Source organism: Pistacia vera, unplaced genomic scaffold, assembly GCF_008641045.1.
Source record: "Pistacia vera cultivar Batoury unplaced genomic scaffold, PisVer_v2 Contig800, whole genome shotgun sequence".
NCBI classification, from domain to species: Eukaryota; Viridiplantae; Streptophyta; class Magnoliopsida; order Sapindales; family Anacardiaceae; genus Pistacia; species Pistacia vera.
In genome coordinates, this window is record NW_022196669.1 from 429,274 (window position 1) to 439,673 (window position 10,400).

At 32.9% G+C, this 10,400-nt stretch overlaps 1 pseudogene; it reads left to right on the forward strand.

The window, feature by feature from the left end:
- The first annotated feature begins 3,396 nt into the window (after positions 1–3,396).
- The window catches only part of LOC116117226, a 13,971-nt pseudogene continuing 6,967 nt past the window's right edge, over positions 3,397–10,400 (forward strand).

A 10,400-nucleotide genomic window follows, 5' to 3' on the forward strand; every position in this document is an offset into this window, starting at 1 on the left:
AACTTTGATGCATGATGCCCTTATCTTGTAGTAAATCTTTACACTGTTTATTAAAAAACTCTAACCTATTGTCTATCCTTATACATCTAGGTGTTTGATGAAATTGATTTTGAACCATAAGCAAAAAATTTTGTAGTGTTTGAAATACATCTTATTTGAACTAAATAAGAAACAACCAAGTAATTCGAGAAAAATTATCTACAATAGTAAAAAAAATACCTGGCATTACCATGTGTTGGCACTTTATAAGGACCTTAAACATCCATATGAAGAAGATAAAAAATATTGGAAGTTGTGGAAGTACTTAAAGGAAATGATATTCGGGTCTATTTTGCTAAAGGACAAACTGTACAGTGTGATGGATTTAATGTGGACAGATCGTTATGTATCAATTTTAAAACATGATAAGGGGCATGACCAAACCTTTGATGCCAAATGTCAGAACTAACATTCAAACAAGATGTTGAAGAGGACAAATAAGACTGATTTTTATTCATTTATGAAATAGGAGTTACAGCATGTCTCAAACAAGATGCACTATCAACAACTTTATTCTCAATATCTGAACCTAATACATTTGAGTTTATTTTTGAAATGGGCATGAAATAGTATAATCCTTGGCTATGTTTACCAATCCCCTTCAACTTGCCACTCCAAAGATCCTGAATTAAACAAAAATCAGGATAAAACGTGACTGAATATTTTTTGGAAGCAGTCAACTTTGACACTAACAAAAGATTATACTTAAACTCTTGTAAATGCAATAAATTTTCAAGACAGATGTCATTATCCAACTTAACAGAACTAGTGTGTTTGATATTAGTCTTTGTACCATTGGGAAGGCTAACTAAAGTATTTGAAGATGATGCTATTTCAATAAGAGATTCAAGACTAAAGAAATCATGTGTCATATGATCAGTGGCACCCGAATCTAAGATCCAACTATTTGTATCATAACAGGAATATAGAGAAGTAAAACTGCCTACTAGATTAGCTGCTGGTGATGCCACATTTTCTTTTCCAAGCAACTGCAGGAGTTGATTATACTGTTCTGATGACAAAACATTCCCAAGAGTCATGTCAGATTGTGCAATTTCTGTGGTTGAATTTGTGGATTGTGCATGGTTTGCTTTAGTTTTTGTTCCAGATTTCCCTTTGGTAAACTGAAAATTGGCTGGATATCCGTGAAGCTTGTAGCAAGTGTCTTTCTTATGTCCTGGTAAATGGCAATGTTCACACTCTATATACGGTTTTTTTCCTTTATACTTCGAATTCTGACCCGGTCCCCTCTGATTATTTTGAACATATAAGGCAGCTGAAACCTTTGAGTTAGTGTTCATTCCAGACAAATTTTTTTGGCTTTCATCCTGATTCACCACAAAATAAGCTTGTTTCACAGAGGGAAGAGGAGACATAAGCAATATTTGACTCCGTACCATAGAATAAGAGTCATTTAACCCCATCAAGAATTGTAGCAATTTTTGCTGGTTAAGGTGATGAAGATAAGCTTTCGCATAATTGCTATCTGGATGAGGCAAGCAAACTAACGAACTCAATTCATCCCACAATGACTTGAGTGTATTATAATAGACAACAATTGTATTTGTTCCATGAACCAGATTTGCAATTTCTCTATGAATAGCATAAACTCTTGTTCCACTTACTTTGTTATACTGCTCCTATAGATCTTGCCACACTGAGAAGCATTTGTTGAATACACAATCCCATTGAAAATATCGTTTGAAACCGTGTTAAAAATCCAAGCCAAGACTAGCGAATTGCATCGTTCCCATTGTGCATGTAGAAGAGAGTTAAAACTGGACTTTTTACAAGTACCATCCACGAACCCTAACTTATTCTTCGCTCGCAGTGAAACCATCATAGGTCGGCTCCAAATTCCATAGTTCTCAGTACCAATTAACTGTTCTGAGACCAAAACTGAACCAGGTGTATCTGAAGGATGAATATAGAGTGGTGAATTTGAATCTATTGTAGTGATTGTTGATTCTCCGTGGACATTCTCCATTCTTACTAGCTACTGAAAATCTTGACAACTTCAGATCAAGAGAAAAAATTGTAGATTGAGGTAGAACTAACGTGTTCTCAAACAACCTCCAATGATTAGCTTCTACTTTTGATTTGCTTGATTGGTGAAGACATTCGAACCTATTGCTCTGATACCATGTAACATAATGAAAAAGAAATGCAGCAAAACGGAACAAAGAGAAAAGAGTTTTCTTGAATTTATTCAAGCGTGATTTTTAGTCACACACTTTACTTACAATCGTTGACTACTTTTAATAACTAAACTAACCTTTAACTAAACCATGGTATTACTTTAACCTTACCATAGTTAACCTCAACTAAACCCAACCTTACCACAATTAACCTCAACTAAACCCAAATTACTTGGTAACCATTCCAGTTGAATAAGTTGGGCAAACACCTGCTTAGACTTATTTAACTAACTTAACAATTGAACTTAAGCTACTGACTACTGATTACAATCAATACATCAATAAAAAGTATTCATAGCAAGTTATTTCAATATTTAGCTATTAAGTATTAACACGCTATGTCCATAGCAACTGAATTTCATATATAGATATGACTTCAATATGTCCATAGCAAATAATTATAATATTTAGCTATAAATCAAAAGTATTCATAGCAAGTAATTTCAGTATTTAGCTATTAACACATTATGTCCATAGCAATATCTTTTCATATATAGATATGACTTATATATTTATGTAGCAAAAAAATTAATATTTAGCTATGAATTCACTATATATGTGGCAAATGATCTTTTTATTTAGTTACGATTTTAGTGGTTACGTTGCTAAAAGGTTAATATATTTGCTATGCATATTATTTTTGTAGCAGGAATTTTCAAGGTTTAGTTATAAATTTATATTTGTGTAGCTAAAATGCAAACATAGCTATACAGACTATTCTCCATGGCTATAAAGGCAAAGCTTTTGCTACAAGCTTATTATTGTTATAGCGAAAACATTTAAGTTTTTAGTTACATATTAATCTCATCCATAGGAAAAAAATATAAACCGTTAGCTACATAAGCAAAAAGTTAAATGGCTAACTTTTAGCTGCTCCACTTCTAACTACGATAAGCTACAAAACATTGCATTTGTAGCTAAATCATTTAGCTGCACAAATTCATACTTTTAGCTACAATGAACGCCATGGCTAGAAAGGCATAATGTTGTAGTGTCTTATATGGATTAGGCCTTGTTGTAGATCTTAGGTTTAAATTATATGTAGTTAATTTTATAGTTACTGAGATAGGCGAGCATTTAGGACATGATTATACGTATTATTTGATTAACTTTAAGCAAAAATTGGAAAACCTTTTTTCTTTATATCAGAGCAGGTACAATGGAACTGGAATGTCCAGCAGAGATGACCAACAGGACCCTGATGAAGACAACTATCAAGCATCGAGCATGTGGACGTATATGGAACATGGCGGCGGAAGTAACAGCTCTAGTGCGTACATGCATGGACCAAATGAGCTGAGTCGCTAACTGCACATGGACATGTCCTACATGATGAAGAAGGAGAAACGTGAGATGAATGTGCTTCAATGGTGGAAACAACATTAAAGTCGACTCCCCATTATAGCCCAAATGGCACGTGACATTTTATCTGTGCTGGTTTCTATAATTGCATCCGAGTCAGCATTCTCAACGAGTGGCTGGATTGTTGAAGACAGAAGATGTTCTTTAACCAATGAGATGATTGAAGTGATAATGTGTTTACGGGATTTGACTCATGCAGAGAGAAGAACACAGCAGCACCCTGAAGATCCTAACCTACTTGAACTCTTCAGGAACACAGATTTAAACGATGTAGATATTGTTGACAATAAATAATTTAATTAAAATAAATTTATTTAATTGTTTATTTATGAAGTGTGAATATTACATTTATGTTAAAATTAATTAATTAAATTGTCTCTTTAAAGTTTAAATTTAAATCCTCATTTTTATAAATTATTATTAATTATAATTAACCATTAATTTATTTATTATTTTATTATCTTTTAAAATTAATTAAAAATTTACTAATCTCTCGGGTGGAAATAAATTTTCCAAGCCCCTAAAAATTACATAAACCCCCCTATATAATTGTTTTTGGCCCCTTAAATATTAAAAAATTGGGGGGGGGGTGAAAAATAATTTCCTAGGCCTATAGAACCGATCCTATGGGCCAAAGACCAGTCTTAGGGACCGGTTCCTATCCTAAAATTTCTTATGGGCCTGAGACCATGAGCGAGTCGGTCCCAAATGAGACCAGTCCTAGTCGGGCTCGGGCCCAGACCCAAGCCCGGTTGGGACCAATGCCTACCCAAGTCAGCAACCAGTCCATCTCGAGAAGAGAATGCACCAGTCCATACACCTAGACCCACACCTACACAAATTGGGTCGAACCCATTCCCATACCCATATGGGAATGAATGAGATAAACTAAGACTAGCTAGCTTTATATAGGATTTTACAAGTAGATCCAACGGTTCATATCTATACATATCCATTAAGATGGATGACTAGGATTTAGTGTACAAGCAATAGAATCCTAGTCCTATTGTGTTGCCTTTTTGGTGAGGAATATGTTGGAAGCTTCTAGAGATATTCTCTGGCATATTCTTTGATGCTTATAGGTCAAGTCTGGATCAAGCCTCTTAAACTGGACATTGGGCCTCGTATGGAGTTGGGCTTGGGTCGGACGTGACACTAAGTACAGACCCAAATTAAATCGATCTTATCCAAATAAGTTGGTAAGAGGGACATTTGTTCCCTAGACCTCAAGCTTATGTGCACGACGTTGATTTAATTTGGAATACATGTTTTTTTTATTTATTTAAAAAAACTCTATTGAATGTTTTACTTTCCTTTATACGGTAAAACCTCTCTATAGTCATAATGGTAGGACCAACTAATTTTATTACTATTAGAAGGTTATAACTTAATAAAGGTGTAGTTACAAAAATTAATTAGTGTTTTGATTTCTTATTTTATAATTCATGTTTTAGTAATACAGTATTAGGATTTCAATTTAACCCATTCTACTAAGTTTATACAACTCTTTAAACAACTTTCAATTTTGTTTGAGTAGTGATAAGGTTCTTATGGGGTTATGTGGTGGTATTGGGTGTTGAATGGGTGGTTTAGGTGTTCATGAGTGTTGAAGGAAGATCATACATGGCCGCCACCACCATTTGTTTTCTTGGTTGTGTTTTCTCTATTGGATGTAAAGGTGGGCAGAGATCAGACCCAACCGGGCTAGGGTTTGGGCTCAGTTGGGACCAGTCTTTCATGGGCTTAGGACCGTCCCAAGTCCATGAATAATATTAGGGATCGGACTGGTCCCTAGGACCGATCCTAGGCTCATAGGACCGGTCCTAGGACCGATCCCATGGGTCTAAATAATTTCATTTACCCCCTATATATATATATTTAGGGTCTTAATCAAAATTATATAAAGGGGTTTAATGTAATTTTTTAGGGTGTTTTTAATTTAAACTTTAAGGAGATAATAACAATTTAATTTTAAGTTTTAACGTAAATATAATATTCACACAATTGCACTTCACAAATAAACAATTAAATAAATTTGATTTTATTAAATTACTAATTTTCATCGTTAATGATATTTACATCCTCCAAATCTGTGTTTCTGAAGAGGTTGAGTAGTTCGGGATCTTCAAGGCGCTGTTGATCTCTTCTTCCGCATGAGTCTAATCATATAAACATGTTATGACTTCAATCATTTCATTGGTTAAAGAACATCTTCTCTCTTCAACAATGCGGCCACTAATTGAGAATGCTAACTCGGATGCAATTGTCGTGGTCATATAGGACATGTCCATTTGTAGGTACTGGTGCAGCTCATTTGGTTCAAGTTATCTGTATGAGTTGCTACTTCCACCACCACCGTTGTCACATTCCATAAACCTCCAGATGCTCATTCCTTGCCATCCATGGTCTTCCTCAAGCTCTTATTGCTCGTCTCTGCTAGCGTTGGACGCTCCAATGTGCCTACTCTGATACAAAGAAAAAAGGTTTTCCAATTTTCTGTTAAATTCTATCAAATAAGAACTATAGTCATATTGTAAATTATGGCATATCTCAGCAACGTACAATTAAATACGCTTGATTTAAATCTTGGATCTACAATAAGACCTAATTTATATAAGAATGGAATATCTAACCAATATTTCTGGTATTTTTTTTTTCCACTGCAACAACAATGTCGCGCAAATCTTCATTATACCTATATGTGGCAAAAGTTGTAGAAATTCGAAGTAAAACATCTAACGCTACGTTAGTAGTAGGATAATAAATATCACTTAATAAATTAGTGGAATCGTAAAAAATTTTAAGAAACGAAAAAAATAGTTCACAAACCATCCAATTGGATTTGTTGACAACTTCTTCCGAATAGTTCTTTCGGTTGACGAACTCTGTAATTTGTCTTGCGGTTAGTATAGCTTTTTCTAATATCAGGTACGTGGAGCTCCAACGGATAGACATATCCGTACATAACTTCTTTGGTTGAATCAGCGGATCCTCTTGGCAACAATGTTTGCATAATTCAGTCCATCTTGAATTGCTACCAACGATGAATCCGATAGCCGCACGTACCCATTCAATCCTCGAATGTATAGCTTTTAAACTTACTTTAACAATTACATTGAAGATGTGGCAAGCACATCTCTGGTGAAAAAATTTGCCTTCACCATGCGGATCCAATCTCTTTTCAAATAAAAAAATTGTCGAGGTGTTAGCAGTTGCATTATCAAGCATTAGCGCCACAACTCTCTCAGATAATAAATATTCTTGCAAAACTTCAATAATTGTAAAATAAATAATTTCAGCACTATGTTTTTCATATAATGCTTTAAAACCTATCAATTTTTGTTGTAAATGCCAACCATGATCTAAATAATGTATTGTGCACTCAAAAAATCTGTTTTTGATCTAGCAGCCAATATATCTAAAGTAAGTGTAATAGATATATTCCTAAAATTTTGAAATTCATTTTTAAGTTGATTTTTTATTTTATCATAAAGGTTTTTTATGTCCCTTTTAGTAGAGCTACAACTAAAAGGGATAAATACTAGACAAAAAGCAATTTTAATCATTTAAACAAAATAAGGATTTTCAAATAATAAAAATAGGAGAGTTTGTATTTCTTCTCGTGCTATGAATGCATTGTAATTCCATGTTGAGAGAGTTGAGGATTGTGGATCAAAATTAAATTGAATTCGAATTTGTCTAACTGGTGCGGTACTTGAACCTGAATCGGACTGGCGGGACTACTGCATTTGTTGGGGGTGCTTCTTCTCCAAGTGTCGCCGCATCATCGAAGTCCTGTTCTCAGTGTCGATAATAGTTGAACAAAAATTGCATTCCCCGCACGTATCTTCCCCCAACCCATTTAGCTTTGGCCGTTTCGATTTGGTGAAGAATTGTCATACCTCGAACATTGCCATCTTTGATGGTCGGGCTGTGGAGTCACAGCTCACTTGTGTTTGGCTGGACCCAGTCCCGACCATTTGGAGTTGTGAAAATGGATCAAACTCTTCCATTTCTTTGGTGGATGGAACATAAAACTGATTTGGGGATGATCCTCTGAATGCATAATTTCAGGAATCTATCATGAATTTATAATGAAATAATAAATAATTAAAATGAAGAAATTGAATAATAGATGAAATTGAAAAATGGAAAAAAATTGAATAATATAAATAATAATATGAATAAATGTAAATATAAATTGAATTGAAGAGAATTTGAGAATAGATTGAGGGTTGAGTTGTGAAGAAAATGTGAAATATAGGAGGGTTTTTATATAGTTCACATTTTTTTGTGTTTTGGGGGGGGTGGGCGGTTGGGGGGGAAGTGCAAAAAAATAAAGTTTTCCCCCCATATGACCGTTGCCTGCCAACGGTCAGTTGACCGTTGTATTGAGTAGTCAGTCAACCATTGGCTGCTCAATGCAATATTTTTTTAAATATCAATTTAGCCCATATTTATGTAAATTTAAAGGGGGTTTTGGTAATTTGTCAAGTAGCATTTAAAAAAAACAAAAAAAAAAGTTTGGGCCCGGGCTCTTCTCCACGATTTGGGCTAGGTTTTAGGGGATTCGGTCCTTGTGAGGCTGGTCCTAGGCTCAGGTTTTTGGGTGGACTTTTTGGGTCCAGTCCCAAACACCCATCTCTACTGTAAATATTGTCAAGTTCTTTTGGCTCAAGTATTTTATTGCTAATTAGAAGTTCTCAAAAAGATGCAGAAGTCTTCACTAAAGTTGGTCTTTATATTCTTGATCGTTTCATCTTGTTAGTCAAGACAAATCTTTTATTTTATTTTATTTTTTTACTAAGTGAATTTTTTATTATTGATTATTAACAAATAAATTTGATGGTTTGTAGATATGCAACTATCAATGGCAGAAGGAGATGAAAGAGTGTTGAAGTGTTCTAGTGACGATGATTGCAAACTATAAAATGTATAATTGGGGAACGTTTATGTGCCGATGGCATTTGCATTCGTGGTGATCTTCTTTCCCAAGGAACTGCTCAAATCAGCCTGTGTGACCCCGCTTGTGTTCCTCCATGTCGTTGTATAAGTAGTGGCACGTGTCATTGTAATTAATATTCTCAACCCTCCAAAATTAAGATGTTTATTCATCACATAATAAAAGTAATAATCTTTTTATGAATATTTTGGTTGAAATCCTTGCCAATTCTTATACTTCGCATTTTATAATCAATTAATTGATAAAATAATTTCTCACAATTTAATTTCATGTGATGTTTATGATATTTGTTCGGAACGGTTTGTTTAATTATAGATTTATTACAATGAAATTATTGAAAATATAGATATATTAGATTCTTCGTGTTTTGAATCTCAACGTTTTTTTCCAAGGTTAAATATACATGAATTTCTTCCCCCTAATTTTTGCGGGCAAAAGTAGAATTTTTTTTTTTTTCAATGACTAGGGTATTTGAACCCGTTTACATGTATCTCAATTAATTTTTTACGATCTTGGAACTACCAACAAAGTAAAAGCTCTAATGGTCTCTCCTATTAGCATCCGAGAAGAGACTCGAACTCAAGAGTCCCTATCGAAATACTTGGACACCCAGGGGTTAGTTAAAAACCCTCTCTTGATTTCAGAAACTAACAATGTCTCTTCGAGATATTAAACATTATTTCCTTGTATTTATAAATTCAACCAAATACTTAAAAACATAATCAAACCCTAATATAGTCCTAAAAACACAAAAATTAAAATTAAAAACAACTTTTACCCTTACAAATTAATCATTATTAAAATAAGAAAAATGATATCCTTACAAAGGCCTATATAAAAAGGGCTACAAAGTGACATCATCAAAAAGAAAAAAAACAAAGAAAAAAACGAAAAAAGAGGGAGAAAAAAAAAATCATGAAAATCAAGGGTGAAAATTATCTTTGTATGCCCCCTTTATATATGTCTTTGTAAAACTTGTAAAACTAGCATTGCTCTTAAAATAATAGTTCATCTATATTCATCATTAATTCTAATTTAGTCCTTAATCGCAATAACCTTCAGCTAATCCATGGTTATTTTAGCTTTATATATGTTGTTTTTGTATATGTACTTAATTATTATATTATTTACAGTACCGTCTTATTATTTAAATGTAAGTGCCAAATATATAAGAGAGTAGACGCTGTGGAGGATAATTTCGTAATTACCTAGGGTCATTTTCTTATTCATGCTAAGTTTACATTTGAGGCAAATGAGGCAACTATCTAAGACCTCCCCTTAATCAAGCTAATTTAATAACAATAAAATAAATTTTAATATTTCCTTTAACGTCTCTTACTAAAATATTATTTATTTTGATATCATTTAATTGAATATTTATCCTCTTTTCTTCAGACGTTAATATTTTCATTTAATGAAATATACTTTCCAATTTTATATTTGTGGTTAACCTTAATGTTTTGTAACGTTATCTTATTTATTTATTTTTCATTGTTCAAATTAAAAGTCAATTCTCTGTTTCTATATTTTTCTTATTCATTTACTCTATTAATAGTGATTTAAAAATAAAATAAAATTAGAGGTATAAGGGAAACTTGAATTAGAAAAGAAATTTAGTTCAAGTTCCCTATCATAATTTAAAATTCAATATAGTTTTTTCTTTTCTAATTACCGGGTATGTTATTATATATCTAATAAAAATAATATGAATTTATATAAAAAAAAATTAGTAATTTTTTTTAATATAAAAGAGCTAATATTACAATTTCTCCCTAAGGCCTAAAATTTGTTTTGGGCAGTCTTTATATATATATATATATATATATATATATATATAT